At 38.0% G+C, this 21839-nt stretch overlaps 1 protein-coding gene across 4 annotated transcripts in view; it reads left to right on the top strand.

Moving 5' to 3' along the window:
• Nucleotides 1-21839, top strand: part of CHRM2 (cholinergic receptor muscarinic 2) — a 143079-nt gene that overhangs the window by 55783 nt on the left and 65457 nt on the right. The gene's annotated exons all lie outside the window — the stretch shown is intronic.

A 21839-nucleotide genomic window follows, 5' to 3' on the forward strand; every position in this document is an offset into this window, starting at 1 on the left:
AATCTCGTTTCAAGTCACCCAAATCCGCAAGACCATCATCATTTCGAACAATTCAATCACCTTTTAAAATCCTAAATTCAAACACTCCACTCTGTCTACAAGTTCCTGCCCTCCTAGCTCTCTTTGACCACATGTACTCCTCAGCACTATAAGGACCTTCAACAAGGTTCTCCTCTCACTTGACCATATTCCCGGCTTCCTTCTCTTTTCACTACTTTTTCTCACTGATTTCAGTTTCACAACCCATTACTTCGGAACTACTCATTCATTCAAATCACTTTCCCCACTGCCTTCAAACCATGCTCATTCAGGAATCTCCTCTTTTCTAATAAAAAATAAGTCTTCCTAGACTGCCCTCTACCAGCTGGTGCTGTAGATATGTCCCTTCCATGAAGATTAGGACCGCTATAATTTCATGGTTCCCACTCTCAGCTGGGCCCTTGGAGATGCTCAGGAGTCTTGTTTCCATAGTCAGGGTTGTTTCCTGTTCTAGAACTCTCCTAAACCTCATTCGCTCAGTCATCAACTTTGGTGTCATCCTTGATTCTTTGCTATCTGTCATGCAACTCACCTCATCAGTCAGAAATCCTGTGAATTTTACTTCACAAACACAATATTCTTAAATGTCTCTGCATTTGCACCTAATTCTACTTCTTTCCATATAGGAACTAGTTTGATCACTTGACAGTGCACATATGTCCACTAGCTTAAAGATGTTCTTATACTTCTTAGTAAAAAGCCAAAACTCCTTCATAGAACATTTCTCATCCTGTGGGATCTTCTGCCATGGATTATGATCCCAGTTTATGTTTCTCCACCTTCTCTACGTCTACAAACTCCTACAGCTCTCCTCGTTCCTGTTCTCCCTGAACTCTGCAGCCATCGCTGTATCTCTGGGGCTCCCCCATGACTCCCTTTGACAGGCTTGGATAATGGCAGTGTATCTTTCAAGTTGCTGAATTTGATAAAACTCCTCTGGGATGTAATCCTTGACTCTATTCAGCAACTGAGAGCAATTGGAGAGTTTTATTGGCACTCCGCTTTTATTACCAAAAGCCCTGTATGTTGAATTGTTGTTTCTTCTTTCCTTGCATTTTTATGCTGAGGTATAGCCTGACGGAAGGTCCTTTCATGTTTTTTTTTCCCCCAGAGTAAAATACCCTTTACAAAATGTCGAGAGAAGGTACTCTCTCACATACTTGCCACATCCTTTGAACCTCTCTTTACTTACCTATTGAATAGAGATTATAATAGGATGTGCTAAGAGGAGCACTGTTACCAAGTGATTAAATGAACTATCACATGTTAAATACCTGGAAAATATTAAGCCTTCAATAAATTTTAATTACAATGCTATTTTGTAGACTTAGTAGACCAGAGGGGTTTTAGATCATTATTGCAAATCTGATGCCAGATTTTATGTAAAATGTTTGCTTTGAGATATCTGTTCACACATCTGATAAACACAGAGAAAATACTAATGCTTCTTACAAAAACAGAGGTCATACCTGATTAATACACACACACACATGCAGGTTAGTTTCCTTAGTATGGTTTTTTCCTAGTATGATCAGAAAAGATGTGAGATCTCCAAACCAGATTTTGAGTTACGGTGATCACAGTAGGCACATGTCAAGTCCTTACATTGTCCCAGGAGTGTGCTCCTTGCTCTGTCTACATAAACTGATTGGATGAGTCAGGTGTGAAAATTCCTTGTCAGTCAAGCAATTGATGAGTTGTTTCAATCTAATCCGTTGTTTGTCTTTAGTCAGCCAGAGTTATGCCCTGAGAGATGGGTGGCTTCTTCAAAAAAATTGATCATGAATGTAGACTCAACACAGAGGCTTGCATTACATTAAGGAGCTCCCAAAGCTACATGGTAGATCTGTGTGCCAACATCTCAATGAGCATGTGCATATACCATGTATCCTAATGATATTTTCACTAATGTTGCAACTTTTTCATGTTTTTGCTAAAAAGAGGCTTTCATAATTTAAAAAATAAAGTGAAAGGAATTGCATTTTTTCAGTATTCTCGTCTCCTGCAAATAGGTAGGCTACAAATAATTTCCCACCTGTTCACCTGAATACAGCATTCCTAAAGGAAAAATGTGGGGTGGGGAGGGTATGTGTGTGGTTTGTATGTGCATTATTTCTAAGATCCTATGGATTCTGCCCCATTAATACTGTAGCAAGAGATTCTAGGTTTACCATTCCTTTTACATGCTGGGAGCAGTTATCATAACTTCCTAGATTTATCAACAGAATTAATCCAAACAGTTATGTAAGCAGACTCACCATGCAATTTGGAAATTCCTTCTGCCAGCTCTGACCTGTGGTTAGCCACACCATGTCTGACCCCTTCAAAGCAGTTTCACCTCTGCCCACATTCTGCTTCAGTGCTAGTTATAAAGCTCCTTTTTATGGCAACCCAAATTCTTTTTTTTATAGTTTCCCTCCATTTTTTCATGTTTTTGCTTTCTGGAATAATAGAGTATTTGAGAAAAATTCATAATTTTTTTAAATTAATAAATATTTAATTAATAAATATTTAATGTAGATTATTTAAAATGTATTCCTATTCAATAGCACATTAATAAAATTTTCCAACTAGACATATGTATGTTTAGATTATTTTTTTTTAATTTTTTAAAAATTTATTTTCAGCATAACAGTATTCATTGTTTTTGTACCACACCCAGTGCTCCATGCAATCCGTGCCCTCCGTAATACCCACCACCTGGTACCCCGACCTCCCACCCCCCCGCCCCTTCAAAACATTTAGGTTGTTTTTCAGAGTCCATAGTCTCTCATGGTTCACCTCCCCTTCCAATTTCCATTTTTCCACTTATTTTTCTCCCGAGCTAGCTTCTGTACTCTTACCTACTTTTTCATAGTTTTATAATCATGTGTTTACTCATCCATTTATCTAGCATCAGACATGTTTTTCCTAAATATAGGGTATTGTGTATGGATGCTATGAAGGGTTATAAAGATAGGGAAGACATGATTCCTTCCTTCAAGTAGCTAACATACTACAGCAATTTGTGAATGTCTCTCTTAAAATGTGACAAGCTAAATAGAACATAACCCTCCAGATATGTTCTGAGGAAACTCTCCAGATGTGTTCTGAGCAATGAAGATTATAATAAGACTGCTATTTCTCATGATCTCAACTCCTTATTTCTATTAATGAAGTCTGTGTTTGTCTTGACCTTATCGTAGCTGTGTCAGATACTGGGTTTCTGGTCAAACAAAAACTCAAGCCTTTCTTTATCTCAGTTGGCTGAGCAAGGTGCTTTTCATAAATTATGTTATAAACATAAATTATGCTTACCCAATTGTGATTAACCTCCCGTTAGGTAAGAGGAATTGAAAGCTCAGTAAAGTCATGCAACATGCTTGAGGCCACAGAACAATTAAGTGATGAGTAAAAAGAAACTTAGCTTCCCAGTGGGGATGTTCATTGATGACTTTTTTCCTCAAAAGTAGAACAATCCGAGAGCATAAACAGCTTCAAAAAAGTTTGTTATTGGTAGATTCATAATAGAAAATATAGGTATTTATATAGAAAAAATAGCCTTTTATGCCCCTCCAACATTTTCTGAGTATGGCAGGATTCTTTCATTGACTGGGTGTTGGGAATCTTACTGTTGGTGCTTCCTGTATCTGCAAAAATATTCAGGGTTTTTTTTATCTAGGGGAGTTCTTGCTTCACTTTCCGATCTCCTTGTCTTTGGTTCATTGCATCTCCCTCTTCTCTCTTGATTGCATTCCTGACACTGAATATTTCTTTATCGTGACCTAAAACCTCTACTGACTTCCTGTACACTGATGCTTGCCAGATGTAGACATGTCTACTTGCCACCTGGGAGGTAGTTGCCTGCAACTTTAAGACCCCAGTTCCAGGCTTTGATCTTTGATCTGGTTCAACTAGTTACTTACAATTCAACTCAGATTAATTTACTCAGCATGTATTTTTTAACACCTGCTGTGTGTCAGACAGGGATAGACGGTTGCTCATAGACAGGTGCCATTATCTGGGATGGAATACTGAGCAGTATCTGTCCCAATGTGGAAATCCATGCTTTCTATCCCATTAATTAAATCTATCTTTACAGTTTAAGGTAAATAAGTGAAATAAGAGCCCCATTATTCCATGTTTCTTCAGTGAGGCAGTGGAGTTCAGATTGCCTATAAATGTAGCATGAAACATTTCAGAGAAAATGGTGGGAATGGGTGGTATGAAAGAAATTAGCTGTTTGTGGGAGAGGCCTGAGTCCCAGGAGGCTGTTGTCTCTGCCTCTATTCCTCTGTAGACTTTGGTCGGGACTCTGCTGTGAGCCTCCAGGAACAAGGCAGTTAGTGCGTTTGCAATGCCTCCTGATGGTGTTCCTGCTGCAGCTGTCAGATGTATGGAGACATAATTGATGAAATTCTATTTATACCTCGGGATAAACTTAGAAAACCAAGCCATGCTGCCTAAACTAGCATATTCAGTGGATCCCCTTGCTGCAGTCTATACCATTCAAGTGTCAGAGCTATACATTTCCTATTCGTCTCAACGTCGCTAATTGGTACATACTTTTGAATACGCTAATAGTGCAACAGGAGTGTGGCTGCTAATGTCAGAATGCCTGGGTTCAAATTATGGCTCGATTCAGGGTCATGATCGGTGACAAGTCTATCAACTTCTTCATCAGCAAAATTAGAAGAATAGTATCCACTTAATGGTGTTGTAGTAAGGATTGTACTAAGCTCTTAAAACAGTGCCTACATACACAGGAGGCATTCAAAACTAATTGTTATTTTTATTCTAATTATTATTTTACCTCCAGTGAAGACACAAGAATAGGCACTAGGCCAGAAGGTGGCCTAGATCAGGAGCCGGAATACCTGGGTTACAACCACAAGTGTGCTGCTGGCAGACTGTGTGACCATATGACGCTGGAGAAGTCATGAGCTTTCTCTGAGCCACAGTTTCCTTGTGTGTAAATAGGTGTATGTTACAGTGTTTTAAATGCTAAGGTTTCTTTTAGCCCCAGAAGAGATCATCATCACCATTGGTTGATGGGGTCCTGGATAATACAGCTTAAAAAAAGAAAGAAGATAAATATTATTGAGGAAATTATATTCTTAAAGACTCCTCAGGGGAAAATTAAAGCCTATAGGAAATATTTAAACCAGAATATACAAATTATAGAACAAATAATGCTGCAATGGTGCACTTATGGGTAGCATTTACAAAATTCTATTTTTAGTCGAATGACAAGGTATTTGCTGTCAGTGTGGAAACAGGATCAATAGGTTTGTATCTCTCAGAAGAATTATGTACATCCCCATTGTCATTCTCATCAGTAATCAGACACTTAAGTATATGTATATGGCTGGAAATTCTAAATTCTGTGCAGAGAATTTCATCAGGGATCTTACTTTAAATTGGTTACTCCTAGAAAGTAGGCTTATAATATCAACCCTGAAAACAGGATTGTGAATTTTGGGTTATTGATCTGATACGCTATAGTGTTTGTGGCACAAAGGATTTCTGTTAGTCTAAGCAGAAATTAAGCTTAATATTCCATATCTCAGCTCTTTTCCCAGAAACAAAACTATTTCTTGTTCTGTAGTGTTGCTGCATAGAACCTTGCACCATGGGGTGGATCAGGAAAGGGAAAAGGAAATGTGTAAGAACAAAATAAAAATTAGTCAAAAGGAGAAGAAGAAAGAAAAAGTTACTAGTTTCTTTAATGGTTAAACCTAGAATTAAATCCCACCTTGCTGACTGTGTGACCTTGAGCAACTTAATTAACCTCTCCGGGCCTTATGGTTCCCATGAGACGTTGAAGATAAGAATATTTGGACTTTAAAGTAAATGAAATATGTAAAGTGTCTAGAATAGAGCCTGGAAAGTAGTAGATATTTAGTAGCTTGTAGTGATTATTTCTGAATATTAAGGGAGGAGGTTTGTACACACTATGCTGTGTTGATCCTGGAACATAGTCACATGCTTCATAATTCTTCAAAACATCAGAAGAAGCTATGTTTTTAATATTCACTCACTTCACTTGTATTCATTGTAAATAATGGAACTGATTGCATGAGTTAGCAATGTGGCTATTCCAGCTGCTATTTCTTTTTAAATGAGATTATTTAGTAAATATTCTTCAGAGAAGAATTCACTCATGATTTCAAGACTGTAGAGCAAAGGGACTGTAGCTAGACCATTTTTGGCAATGTTATATATTGGTAAGACACCATGATTTTGAATCAGATATTTTGTTGAATGCCAGCTAAACTACTTACTGGCTTCTGTTTCAGGGGTAAGGCATTTAACCTCTGAGAATAAGATTATCAACTAGAGGTGGAAATGGAAACAAAAACAGCACCTATTTCAAAGGGGTGCCAGGAGAGTGGAGTTCAGACGGATGTGGGGGTATTTCTTGAAGCAGGAGAGTGCTGTGAACATTGATGTTGATTATTACCCATGTCTGACCCAGGATCACAAGGAAAAGAGTTTCCCCTCCTCTTAGAGTCCGTTGTTGCATGAAATATAGGAAAGAGTGAAGGACACCTCTTTCTTCTTTATGAACTGTTTTTACTCCTAACACTTCCAACACCAAATGTGTGTGGGTTTTTCCCCCACACCAACCAGTTCTCCAGCTCTCCAGATATCAACTGAGTGTCCTACAATCCAATTCTGACACTACCTCCTGAGAGTTATTGCAGACTGCACAGGCCAAGGGCTCAGTGTTCAAAGACTTCCATTCACTTCAATGCTGATCACAAGTTGTAGGCCTCCTGGACCTCTGACCACCTGGCCTTAAATCGGGAGTCCCATGATCCTCTCCTCAGGGTCAGTGATTTGCTATAGTGATTCACAGAACTTCAGGAAACACTGCGATATTATTGGTTTATTATAAAATATATTAAAAAGGATACAAACAAATGGACAGATGAAGAGGTACATAGGGAGAGGTCCCAAGGATCCCAAGTGCAGCAACTTCTATTCCTAAGGAACCGAAGTATGCCACCCTTCCAGCATGTGGATGTGTCTATCAACCCCAGAAGCTGCCCAACTCTGTTGTTTAAAATTAATTATTTTAATGGAGGCATCATCACAGGTATGATGGAATATTAACTCAATCCCTAGTCCCTCTCCTCTACCTGGAAGATGAGGAAGTACTGATGAAAGCCCTAGTTTCTAATCGACAATTTGGTCTTTCTGGGTCCTAGCCCCCAAGCCCGAAGCTATCCCGGGACCCACCAAGAGTTCCCTCATCAAAAAAAAAAGATATTCCTGTCACCTCTATCACTTAGAAAATTTCAAGGTTTTTTGAAGTTCTTGTGCCAGGACTAGGGACAAAGATCAGAACTATGTTTCTTTCTGTATCACATATCATCCCTTTCTCCAGGGATCAACAGAACCTTTAATCGTTTTACTTTTTTCCCCTACCAACTTGTTCTGTGGAAGGAGCTTCAGATTTACTAATTTAAATTTAATAATTTACTGTATTTAATAAATTTACTACTTAAGCCAGATTTCTTAGTTTCTTCAGCTTTATTGAATGAGAATCAAAACCACAGTGAGATCTCATCTCACACCTGTTACAATTGGCTGTTAGCAAAAAGGCAAGAGACAGCAAGTGCTGGTGAGGATGTGGAGGGAAGAGAATCCTTGTGCACTGTGGGTGGGAGTGTAAATTGAGGTAGCCACTTGGGAAACAGTGTGGAGTCTCCAAACTTCTTAATTTTGGACCCCATTAAAAACTATGCAACTCTTTCTCTTTGCCCCCAAAGGCACCACAGTTCTTCTGAATAGAGCAAGGAGAAGTGTGTGTCTTGTCTCTTAAGTTTTGTAGACACAGCTGTTCATTTAAGAAGGAGGTTATCCGTTCAGTCTCGGCCCACCCGTGTTTTCACTGCCAACCCAAAGAAGCTGGAGGAGATAAAGATATATAGTAGCCGCCTCCTCACCTCCACCAGGTTACAGGATATCCTCCTTCAGGAAGTCAGACGTCAGGAAAAAGAGGGAGTCCCACTTTTGAGCACTCTTGCTTTTTCTAGCCCATTTATTTCTTTCCTCCTTCTTGCCACTCTGAGACTTACCCCTCCCAGTCCAGAGCTTCCAAGTGGATGGAAGATGATAACCTGTGGGTTAATTGAACAAGGAAATCTTGACTCATAGAGACAAGAGAGATATGCAAGGAGACTGTAAACAGTTGTGGAACTGAAGATCAGAGCCAGGTGGGGGAGGAGTGGAATATTTGATATTCTGTTTTCCAAAGTTGGGAAGATCCGTTTCTGTTTATTGAGGAAAGAAGAGGCTTACTAATTAAGGAGAGGTAATGAATCTCCAAGTTGACAAACATAAAATAGAATGAGTGAAATATTAATTATGTCAGCAGGAATAAGAAAGAGGATAAAGAAAAAACCACAAAGGAGAATAAATAATAATTCTATAAAATGGAAGGATTAATACCAAGTTGTTAGTCATTACAATAAATATAAATGGGTTGAGTATTCCTTTAAATGATGGATTGTCAAATTGTATTTTAAAATGATAGCTCAGTATGTGCTGTGTATGAGAAACTACTAGAACAGAGAAATAAAGAAAGGTTGATGGGAGAGTATGGGCACCAGTAGTAGTGATAATCTAGCTGAATTTTAATTTAGTGTGAGTTATTTCTGTTCATAAACCATAAATTTAAGGGATACAGCCTGTGCTATCTGGTCTGTAGATTTTCTGAACTATATGGTTTATATTTTCCATTGATTTATTTATCCTTTTTATTCAACAAATAGTGACTCCCACCATATAGTGGCAAACTGCATACTGTGACTGAGAGCTTTATATTATGAATCTAGGAGATACTTGTGATTGGTTTAGACTCTCAAATCACTGCACCTTTTTTCTTTTTCTACTACTCTGGCTGGTGAGTACAGCTGCAATCCAGTTGTGTGAGCTGATGTGACTTGTTATGTGGCAGTCCCATTATCTACTCATTTTTTTAAATCTTATGTTCAGTGTATGTGAAGAGTCTTAAATGCATTTTGAATGAGAAGGGACATTATTAATTCAGTAATTAAAATTCCAGATTATTTGCTAGTTGCTTTCTTTTTATCATCTTTAACTTTAGGGCTATAATTTCCTTTTAGTATTTAAAGAGGAAAAACACGTTTTTTCAGTTGTCCTTCGCCAAATTGCTATATGGGTGTGCCAGCAGCAAAGGTTTCAAAAGGATCTTATTGTGCTTCAACTTCATCTGGTTTCTGGTTGCAAATGCAGATACTCAGACCCTAGACCTTCTGAATCATAGTCTGCATTTTAATAAGATTCTTAGCTGATTTGTTTCTACATTCAAATTTAAGAAACACTTCTCTAGGAGATTTTTGGGAGCTGATAAATTAATTATGCAACTAAAATTATCACTGGTCACACAGTAGAAAATAATGACCTGAAAGATCTTTATCCCATACTCCCATTTTGTTTTATCTGTAGGAGTCTTGGGATTTAACAGGGTGTTCAGTCACAGAAATTATCTTACCCTGCTTTTTGGTACAATCATTTCTGTATTTACATTAATGAGATATTTTCATTCATTCTTAGTTTCAGTGACTGAGATATGTACATGGCTAATGTTCATAAACATCTTCAGAACCTTTTTGGAAGTGGGTATAAATGACAAATAGAAAAAAAATTTAAATGTGTCTTTTCTGATAAGAGAATTTAAGTATGTTGAAAAGTGACAATACTTTAGCTTTCAATTCAGTTGAACTACTTTGGGCACAAAGACAGAAAGGGATTTTTGTTCCAGCAAATGCACAGCAGGAACAGCTGAAACCCAGAGAGAGATAATGCACTAAGTATAGCAGTTAAGTGATAAAGATTTTGATTCCTAAAGTGGCAAGCTCCAAGCATCAAAGCAGCAGGAACAGCTTAAGACAGCAAACAAAAATGGCAAGAATCTTCTGGAGCTATGAGGATGCCTTTGGTTTCTGTCAGAGAAGAGGCCAAGTGGGATACATCCCAAAAGAGAGATGGTGACTGTTGATTGTAGATCTTGCAAAACACCATGTTGTACTCAGGTACCAAATGCAAGGATCTTTTCAAAATTATTTCCTGTTTCCTCTATAACGTTCTGTACTCCTGGACATTCCTATTTTTTTCCTTCCTTGACTTTGCAGACCTGATGTGCACTGTCTAGATTTACCTCCTTGGCCTGATCCTCTTTTTTTAAAAAAGATTTTATTTATTTATTTAGCATGAGCTGGGAGAGGGGCAGAGAAAAAGGGAGAGAGAGAATCTCAAGCAGACTCTCCTTTGAGCATGGAGCCCAACAGCCCAACACAGGACTTCATCTCACAACCCTGGGATCTTGATCTGAGCCAAAATCAAGAGTCGGATGCTTAACTACCCCTGACCTTATCCTTTGAAGACTGCATTTTTTTTTCTTTCTTAACTACTTAAATGTTTTGTTTCAATTTTCAGTTCAAAAGTGACCAAAAAAATACATTTCAAATCCAGACACCCAGATCCCAAAACAAGACTATCCTGGACATATATAAGATTCAGTAGGTTGATCAGAAACAAACAAAAAACAAACTTAGAATGCTTAGCCCTGCATAGAAGACTTTCAGATTGTGTCTGTGAAGTAATCAGACTTTCTTAGGGTTGTGTCAGAAGCCCCTACAGAGGACAAGAAGGACCATGCCACCAAGGTTTTTGTAGGAGCTCCCTCTTTGTCAATTTCATATATGTCAGTGGTCCTCCAGTGTTGACAAAACTATGGCTGTTCAATTCTTCCCATTACTGGATTCAGGAAAGTAATATAAGGCCAAAACATTTAACCTTACTTTGAAGTTAATTTTTTTTTCAAAACTTTAAGTCTGGTCATAGTTACTTCTATAAGAAGTGAACATAAGAATAACTAAAGTAAAAAAATGATTAAGGTGTAAAGAATTAAAGAATGCTTGCTCAGCAATGATGAAGCATCTTTTTCATTTTGGTATTAAACTAAGTGCTGGAGATATGATGAATCATAAAGCAATCTGTTATGAGGAATTTATTGTTCACTTAGGATGATGACATAATCTTTATATTCAAAATCCTAAGAAATCCACTGAAAAATTATTCTATCTGTAAATGAGTTCATCAAAGTTGCAGGATATAGAGTCAGCATAAAATAATTATATGAATAATACAAAATAATAGTATTTCTATACACTAGCAATGAAAAATCTGAAATGAAATTAAGAAAATATTGCACTCACAATAGCATCAAAAATAATAAAACACTAAGAAATAAATTTAACAAAAAGTTCAGAATTTGTGCTCTGAAAACTACAAAACATAGTTGAAATAAATGTAACAAGACCTAAGTATAAATGGGAAGGTAGCTCATGTTCATAGATTGAAAGATTTAATATTGTTAAGATGGTGCTTCAGCGTAATCTCTATCAGGATTTCAGATACCTTTTTGTAGATATTAACAAGGTAATCCTAAAACTCGTATAGAAATGGCAAGGGATCCAGGATAGCTAACACAATATTGAAAAAGCAAAATATAGTTAAAGGACTCACTCTTCCCAATTTCAAAATTGATTAGAAAGCTAGAGTGATCAAGATAGTATGGTATTGGCATGACGACAGACACATAATCAAAGGGAATGCCTTTTTGTGATCTTGAGTTAGGTAAAATTTTCTTAGTTATGACACACAGTCAATTCCTACCATTTTCCCAAGGCCCAAGCTTTCATTTTTCATCTCTGTCATTCCATTGGCACTTAAGTTGTATAGGCTAGAGTTGAAAAATGTCTTATGTTTATATACCCAGACTCGAACTTAGTGGTTCTTAACCTTGTCTGCTCATTGGGATCACAGGGCTGCTTCAAAAAATACTTCCTAGGTCTCAAGCTCTCACATTCAGAACTTCTAATTTCACTAGTATGCAGCCTGAGCGTCAAATTATTCTAAAAGTTCTCCAAGTGATTTTAATATACAATGAAGTTTGAGAAACTTGGCCTAAGTGAACAGTAAATTCCTCATAATAGACTTGCTTTGTGATTCATCATATCTCCAGTGCTAAGTACAATACCAGAAATGAAAAAGATGCTTCATTGTTGCTGAGCAAGCATTCTTTAATTCTTTATCATGTTTTTTCACTTTAGTTATTCTTAACATTCACTTCCTAAAGAAATAAGTCAGACCAGGGGTGCCTGGGTGGCTCTGTTATTAAGCATCTGCCTTTGGCTCAGGTCATGATCCCACGGTCCTGGGCTTGAGACCTGCACCAGGCTCTCCACTCTGCAGGAAGCCTGCTTCTCCCTCCCACTATCCCTGTTTGTGTTTCCTCTATTTAATATTTAATTAAATAATTAAATAAAATATTAAAAAAAAAAGAAATACGGCCCAATTTAAAGTTTTAAAAAAAATTATTTTAACTCCAAAGTAAGGTTAAATATTTTGTCTTGTATTACTTTCCTGAATCCAGTAATGGGAAGAACTGCACAGCCATAGTTCTGTCAACACTGGAGGGCCACTGACATTGGTTTCCTATGATCCAGATTGGAGACGTCTTCCCTGATACTGGATATCACTAGCTTCCACTGCAATGTGGAAATAAAAACACATAAGAAATAGCACTATCGGGGCACCTGAGTGGCTCAGTGGGTTAAAGCCTCTGCCTTCGGCTCAGGTCATGATCCCGGGGTCCTGGGATCGAGCCCCACGTCGGGTTCTCTGCCTCGCGGGGAGCCTGCTTCCTCCTCTCTCTCTCTCTCTGCCTGCCTCTCTGCCTACTTGTGATTTCTCTCTCTCTGTCAAATAAATAAAATCTTTAAAAAAAAAAAAAAAGAAATAGCACACCTATCTTTGAAGCTTGTGCAGTCTACTGAGAGAACTCAATGAGCTAGGGATCTGGAGGCATTCTATTTCAAAAATTATATATGTAACACTGAGAGTGTTTTCTTTACTCTCAGGAATGAAACCAGGATGCTCACTATCATCACAATTGCTTTGACAATGTATAGAGTTCCTGTCCAGCATTTTGAACAAGAAAACAGAAATTAGAAAGTTGAGGCTTCAAAAAAAAAAAAAAGGATGAGGCTTAGAAAGTAATAAATAAAACTGTCATCATTTACAAGTAATGTCCTCTTTTTTTACACAGAAAACACAATATAGTCTCTGGATAAATTATTAGAAATAATAGAAGAGTTTATGGTATGACGGCTGAACCAAAGGCTGATACGCAAAAAGGAATTTGCCTTCTACGCCCCAGCCACAAATAACCAAAAGATATAATTGCAAAGTGGACAGTATTTACTATAGTATCAGAGATTATCCATAATCTAGAAATAGCTGTAGATACTTGCAAGATGCAAAGGAAAAGTCCTGGAACTGAAAGAGGGGTTAATGATCTAAATAAATAGAGATTGAATTTATACTCCGTTAAAGAGACAGTAACTTATTCTTCTTAAAGATATCAATTCTTCTTTAGTTGTACTTTAGATTTATTGAAATTCTAATTAGTTTTCATGGAATTTTCGTGGAACTTTATAAGCAAGCTCTAAAATTTCTGTAGAAGGATGAAGAGCCAGGGAAATGGAAGATTTCTGCCATACCAGATATCTGTAGTTGGCAGATTACAGATCATAGCTTAATCATTTAAGATCTTCATTGTGTGTGTTTATGTTTCTGAGTGTTGTGTATACATCACAGTGAAGAACTGAAGTAACACAGAACTTAAGTACAATTACTGCTTTTTTTGTTTTGGCTCTGCATTTTGTAAATTTTCTACAATCACTTTTTGCTACCTTATAATCAGAAAGAAAATCAGTTCTAGTTTTCACATATCTGAAACATGCTTATATATGCTCTAATAGTGCATTTGGCATTTTCTTCTATATTAACCGCTTTATGTCTCTGCTTGCTTTTTTTTATAAGTTAAAAAGGCTCTAAATTGAGGTGTCTGAATATAGCTGGAGACTTTGTGTCACTGCTCTTCTATAATCTGCTCTATTTCAAACAGATCAAGGTCACACATGCCTTCAAGCCCCAAGATCAAACCATTTCTATTAAGCCAGTCAACATGAATAGAGTTTCTTATAAGCCCAGTAATTTAAACTAGAAGTACATTACACTTCATTACATTCTGAATACTAATAAATTTCAGCTTTTCTTATTGTCTCTTGGCCCAAAAGCAGAGGTTTTGACTTGAATGAAAACAGGTAGAATTTGATGTTGTTTTTCTGATTTATTCAGTGATCTGTGGAAAGAATGAACCTAGTTTTCAATGGCCACATAAATGAAGGTATTATCCTCATTGACTCAAACATACAGGTTGAGGACAGTTAGAATAACTTTAGAATTACAGAGAATTTAGGTTTTATAAAAATTCCTTTTTTCTCACTTTAATTCCTAGGAATGAGCAAGAAGCCAAACTGAACGTAAGAATTAATTTCAGAATTTAGTAAAGCTTTGTTCTTTCTCAATGTTTTTTTGGATATGAATGACTTTTCTGAGATCTATCTTGCTTGTAGATTCACTCTATTATATAATACATTCATTGATGGTCACCTTTTTTACTTAATAAGCTAAAAATAAGGGATGAGGCAATGACTGTGATTGCACCAGACTCCAGCTCCCAGGGTAGAGTCTAAGCAGTTTGAATTGACATTTGTGTCATTGTCCAAAACCAACTGCTTGCCACATCCATTGGTGTAAAACACAACATCTGGTTCAGTATAATTAGGTTTTCAAGTAAGTTGATGAGAAAATGAGCCTTGTGCACTTACCCAAAAGAAGCAGCATTAAGAATTTTCTTTTGATTGACATAAATATATGAGATGAGGTTGAAAAATAGAGAATCGGGTCTTGGAAGCATGCTCTTGACCTCTACATGACCATTGCGTATCACTTAGGAGAGAGGGAAAACAGACTGCCAATTTTCTTTCATCACCACACATGTGCTCAGTGATGACATTTTGGTATGAAGTGTCATGGGAGGGTGGATCTCCTAGGGTTGTTCTCTAATTGGGTGTTTGTCCCAGAAATACAAAGGAATCAAGCCCAGTGGCTTCATGATGCTGAGTGCAGATGCCTTGGTGTTGGGCAGGGCTAGGCATGTTACTGGACCACAGCTCTTCACTGTTTGTGAGAGCGGAGTAGAAGGCCTTTCCGGAGTTGGGAAGTGGCGTGCTGGGCAGAATGGAGTTGAATGACCTGGTCTCTGCTTCTGCCTCTTGTCAGAGTCTTAATACTGTCTGCACATTACTCTGGAATAGGCCATAGCTTGGAAGGTGCTCAGTCTTTAGAGTAACTTTGTGGAGCTGTTTAATGAGTGAATTCCAGTTCTGAGAGCATGACCACTAGAGACAGTGGTTTCAGTTGAGGGAAGCTGCCTCCCTAGTTTCCTTTCACATCATTCTCAAGTTGTGCTCCAGTTGGAACCACACTTACTTGGCCATTGGCCAGTGTGGGCATCCACCTCCTGGTCCCCACAGAGACCGGGGGCAGCAGGAGAAGGGAAACTACCACACAGGGCCTCTTAAAAGACAACGCAAATCCCAGGACTCTACCCTTTTGAGGAGTTGTGTTTCCTTTTAGAAGAAGGCTATTTTCTCTCTCCTTTTCTAGGCTTACGCAGGTGTGGAGCCTATTGAACTTGTAATTTCATTCAGGGCTTCACTGGTTTTAATAACAATAATATGTACTTGAGTTAAACAGACTTGAGCTCAAGTTCTTGTGCCCTTTTCAAGTTATGTAGATTTGGGAAATTAACCTCTTTTCAATGTTTCTTTATCTGTAAAGATAGTATTTCTTTTCCCCCAGCAAATGGGTTGTGGTGAAGACTAAATGGGGAAAAAAAATACACCAAAGGACTTTTTACAAGTTAGGGTTCTATGTAAATGTGACTACATTTTCCTCATTAAAATACAATTATGGAAAAAAATAAAATATAGTTATGGGATTGAAATATCAAGTAAATACCATTAAATGTTTTCTAATTTGACTCTTTAAAAAAATCAAAATACGTATAGCAGGACTTACTGTCTACATTTTTCAAGTGAGGAGACAGAATCTCACTTAAGTTAAATGAATTAAGAAAAGGTAGTGCAACTGGTACTGTGGCAGGAATAAAACTCGCATTGTAGTGTATTTTAAATTGGCAATTTGGGAAGTTTCACAGGAGAAACCACTGTACTTTCAGTGAAAATTAAGTATTGTGAAATTTAAGATTTATTTAAATGAGTTCATAACCAGTTACACAGCTATACCCAGAGAATACTGACTGTGTAGCGGTATTTGTCTAGGAACCAGGTCATTAGTTGTGTTCTGTTCTGTACTTGGTTCTTATGCTTTGTAACACAGTGACTAATGGCTCAGCAGAAACCTAGAAAACAATCTCAGGAAAAAAATGGAATAGGTTTATAATTTGGAATCAGAAATCAACGCAACATCAGTAGGTTTCAATAATGAGCCAAAACTAGGTGATATTTGAGATGATAAGTACAATATTATACACATTCTAAAAATAAACCAAATAGGAAGAAGTTTTTAGCAGTTTGTATGGAAGAAGCTACTTAGTTTGATGACAGAATGCACCCATCTGTGGTGCAATTCGGATAAAATGCAATCTAAGGAAGTGACCTAACGAAAAGCTTTAAAGGAACACTCCCAGAGAGGGAACCTTGTATGGTGGAACTAGACTGATTGCCTGTTAAATTCTGGCCCTGTGACTGTCTTCTAGTGGTGTGACTTTGGGGAAGTTACTCAGTCTACTTGTGCCTCGTTTCTTCAACAGCAGAGTGGAGTAAACAACAGTACATGGCTAAAAGAGTTTTAATGAGGCTTAATAGCATAGCCCAGGTGCTGAAAATGGAGCCTGGCACAAAGCTAGTTAACCGTTATGATTACCACTGTTAATTCTGAATCATAAACTAAGAAAAGCACTCACAGCCTGGACTCTTTCCAGGAGAAGACAAATAGGGTGGTGTGAAGATAAGAATTCAATGCTATTTATTAAAGATTAATTAAACTGCAAACCATGAACAAAAAGCATTTGTATTTAATCTTTTCAAAATCCCTGAGGGTTGGGTGTTATTATTTTTACATTGTAAGAAACAAAGTGTGAATTAGAAAGGTTATATAACACAACCAGTAAGCGGTAAGATGTCTGCTTGACATTGAAATACCTCTACCCATTAAGTAATGCGCATTTGAGGATCAGCTGACACAGGAGGAAGTTTAATCTGGACAAGTAGGGACCAAGTAGAAGCATATTGTTCCCTGACATTTGAAGGTCTGTCAAGTAGAACAGGGGTTTGACCCTGACCAGCTAATAATACAGTCCTACAGAAAGACTCCAGGACAGGGCTCTAGTTCATCTCCTTATCTGCTCAGGCCTGGGTTTACTGCATTAACCTCTTATCTGAACTTCATACCACTAAGCTTTTCTTAGTACAATTCACAATTCATCCTGCATCCTGTTATGAGATTAATCTTCCAAAAATACTACCACTATTATATCAGCCTCCAGCTTAAAACCCTTCAGTGCTTCCTCCATGATATGCAAGATAACATCCAGATACCTTCACTTGGCGTTCAGAATCTTTCATGAGTTGCTTTCAACCAGCATCTAGAATCGTTTACTTTTTTCATATTTTTAAAATTTAAATTTAAGTTCTTTAAATTTAATTAAACTTAATTAAATTTAAAATAAATTTAATTTAATTTAAATTCTTTAAATTTAAATTTTAAAAATTTGAGTATAATTAACATAAAGTGTTATATATATACTTTTTCTTTAAAGATTTATTTATTTACTTTAGAGAGAGAGCAGGGGGAGGGGCAAAGGAAGAGAGAGTCTTAGGCAGACTCCTCGCTGAGCACTGAGCCTGACTCAGGGCTCAGTCCCACAACCCGGAGATCACAACCCAAGACGAAACCAAAAGTCAGATGCCTAACTGACTATACCACCCAGGCTCCCCTGCAGTGTTATATTAATTTCAGGTGACAGTATAATGATTCCCCCATTCTGTACATTACTCAGTGTTCATCACACCAAGTTTACCCCTCACCTCTTAAGTGTACCCTTAATCCCCTTCACCTGTTTCACCCATCTCCCCAAACACCTCCCCTCTGGCAGCCACCATTTGTTCTTGTGAAGGGATCACAGTTTGTTCTCACAGAGGGTGTAATGCTCAGTGAAATAAGTCAGAGAAAGACAAATATGATCTCACTCACATGTGGAATTGAAGAAATGAAACAATCAAAGAAGAGAGAAAAGTACTATCATTTACTTCTAAGACCAAAAGGTGCCTCAGACATAATGTAACCGTTCCCCATCATTATCACATGGGGAAAATTTAACTCCCAAAAGTTACAGCTAATTGAGAGAAGAAGGCAGATGACTATTCAGTTTCTGTATTATTATTGCAAGTTGTTCAAACCAATGACCGTAACTCAAGCAAAGCAAAGTACATTGACATGGACAATATGGTAAACTTCCCATATATACTTCTTCCACTCAGGGAGAGGTTTGTCTTTCTTTTTTTTATTTCTTTCTTTCTTTCTTTTTTTTTTTTTTATTTGAGGGTGTGAAAGAGAGAATGAGAAAGGGAAGGGTCAGAGGGAGAAGCAGACTCCCCGCTGAGTAGGGAGCCGGATGGGGTATTTGATCCCGGGATGCCAGGATCATGACCTAAGCCAGAAGCAGATAGATGCTTAACCAGCTGAGCTACCCAGGCACCCGAGGTTGGTCTTTTTTCCCCAATTTTTAAAAACTTGAGTTTTTAGGAGCAGTGTTAGATCCACAACAAAATTGAGAGGAAGGTACAGAGTTTTCCTGTAAGTCCCCTGCCCGCCCCCATGCATAGTTTCCTTCATAATCAACCTCCCCCTCCATACAGCAACTTACAGTTAATGAACCTACACTGGCGAATTGGAAATCACCCAAAGTCCATAGTTTATATGAGGGCTTGTTCACTGGTGGTGCACATGCTGTGTTTGGGTGAACGCATACTGTTGTGTCTCCACCACTGTAGTATCATATAGACAGTGTTTTTACTGCCCTAAAAATCCTCTGTCCACCTATTTGTCCCTTAACCCCTGCTCCTCAACCCCTGCAAACCACAGGATTTTTTTTTAAAGATTTGTTTATTTATTGTAAAGGAGGGGAAGAGGCTGAGGGGAGGGAGAGAGAAACCCAAATAAACTCTGTGCTGAGCAGAGCCTGATGCAGAAGTTGATCATGACCTGAGCCAAAACCCAGAGTCAGAGGTTTAACCAACTGAGCCACCCACCACGGATCTTTTTACTGTCTCCATAGTTTTGGTCTTTTCTAGAATGTTGTATAGTTGGAATCATACAGCATGTAGCTTTTTCAGACTGGCTTCTTTCACTTAGTTATACACATTTAAGTTTCCTTTGTCTTTTCATGACTTGGAAAGTTTGTGATTTTATAATCTGTTATTAGTACCTTCCTGTAGCTTTTTTTTTTTTTTTAACCTATAAATACATATATATATGTAACTCGAGCCAAAGTCAAGATTTTTTTTTCTTTTTATTATTTGTCATTGTCATCTTTGAGCCCAGGGGAAGAATGGAGAGCTGTCCTACCAGTAGTGGGTGTTTCCCCATAGCTGCCAAAATGCACTCGTGATTTAGAGAGACAGGTGCTCATTCTGGAATCAAAGAGTACAGTTTTAATATCTTGGCTCTGTCCATGTCTAACTCTGTGACATTAGGCTAATAAGTACATTTCTCTGAGCCTCACTTTCCTAGGCCTAAACTTGGACCTTTATATCTTACTTTTTTTTTTTTTTTTTAAGATTTGCTTACCATATTATATTTGTCCTAAAGAAACACTTGCTTGAGTTTTCAGCTCTCCTTATTTATTTATTAACTTACTTATTTAGAATTGAACTAATTAACATATAGTGTTATATTAGTTTCAGGTGTACAGTATGGTGATTCAACAATTCTGTACATCACCCAGTGGTCATCATAATGAGGGTTTTCTTAATCCCCTTCCCCTATTTCATTCATCCCACACCCATCCCACTTCTGGTAACTGCCAGTTTGTTTTCTGTATTTAAAAGTTTGTTCTTTTTTGTCTCTTTTTTTCTTTGTTGAAGTGTTCTGTTTCCTAAATTCTATACATGTGTGAAATTAAATGGTATTTTCTCTGACTTACTTTATTTCGCCAATCATAATACCCTCTAGGTCCATCCATGTTGATACAAATGGCAAGATTTTACTTTTGTGACTGAGTTTTCCAGTAGATAGACAGACGGATAGATCTTTGTCCATTCATCCATATCCAATCATCAGTCATTTATGCATGGACACTTGGGTTGCTTATTTAGCCAAGATATGGCTAAATAATGCTTCAATAAACATAGGGGTGCATATATCTTTTTTAATTAGTGTTTTTGTTGTCCTTGGCTAAATACCCATTAGTGGGATTAATGGATCATAAGGTAATTCTGTTTTTAATTTTCTGAGGAACCCTTGTGCTCTGTTGGTGGGAATACAAATTGGTGCAGCCCCTGCGGAAAACACTATGGTGTTTCCTCAAAAAACTAAAAATGTATCTTATCTATTGATGCTTGTGATGTTTTATTGAAAAAATGATTTGAAAACATCTATTTAGCCTTTAGAGGCTGAGCTGAGCCTCGGGAGGAGATGTCCTTGAGGGTATGAGGAGTCTAGCTGTCCTTTGTAGCAATCTTTATTTTGAATACCTAGTGTAGGTGTTGGCACATTACCCTAGTGAGACAGTGACATAAAAAATGCAATATTTAGGTCTGTTGTTTTTCTCTTGTTGGGACCCACTGTCATCTTCCTGAGGGTCCTCACCCTTTGGAAGCTGGAGCTGGAAACTTCTATGAGAAGACCCCCATCCAAACAAACCACAGCAAGCTCTTTCTAACCTCTGCTTCGTGTAATGGAGAAAACAGGCTTGGTGTCTTGGCAGCTTCCAGAAGCTCATCTTCCTCCAGGCCTTAGGAAGTGTTCCTGGCCCCTGGTCCTAGAGGACCAGCATCAGTCCCATTACTCAAAACCAGTACCAAACAGGGACCCCTGCAGGACTCCGTTTTCAAAGTGCCTATTTTGAAAGATAAAACACATTTGAGTCAGGAAGCCCAAAGTGCCTCTCTCTCATTCTTCAGAACCCACATCCTTTCTCTGTGATGTCTGGCATTTTTAGTTCTCTTGTCCCTTTACCCTTTCATTTAACACATCACTCCTTGCCAGAGGCTCACCTTCACTGTCGGGGAAGAATAACCCCAGGGCAGGCCGTTTGCTCGTCATCCTCTGGGGGGAAGAGGAATGCAGAGAAATAATTTCGTTTTTCCCAAATCTCTTTATCCTCTTTGATTTTTCTCAGGCTTTGCTGGTTTGCAGGCACTCACTGGGGCGGCCACAGACAATGCACGGAGAATTTTTTTTTTCCCCATTCTTTTCTTCTCCCTCTCTTTCTTTTTTTTTCTTCCCTTTAAAATCTCTCTTTGTCCTTCACATCATTGTCTAACCTCTGACTGTCAGAGTCTTCATTCCCAGCTAGGAGATGTGATGTGTTCACATTTCCATTTTAATCATAGCCTCAAAGAGTTGGAAGGGAACCTGGAGGTCACCAAGCCCAGCTCACACAGGGGCTCTGTCCTCAGCTCATGTAACAGACAAGCATTTAGCCTCTCTGTGGACACTTCCAGTTTCGGGAAGCTCCCTGTTTTGTACTGCAACCGATCCCATTATGGGAACACATCCGTCATCAGGGATCTTTCTTATTTTCAGCTGTCATCTGTCACCTGGTGACATCCAGCCATTACTGAGGT

Source organism: Mustela lutreola, chromosome 4 (genome assembly GCF_030435805.1).
Source record: "Mustela lutreola isolate mMusLut2 chromosome 4, mMusLut2.pri, whole genome shotgun sequence".
NCBI lineage: Eukaryota > Metazoa > Chordata > Mammalia > Carnivora > Mustelidae > Mustela > Mustela lutreola.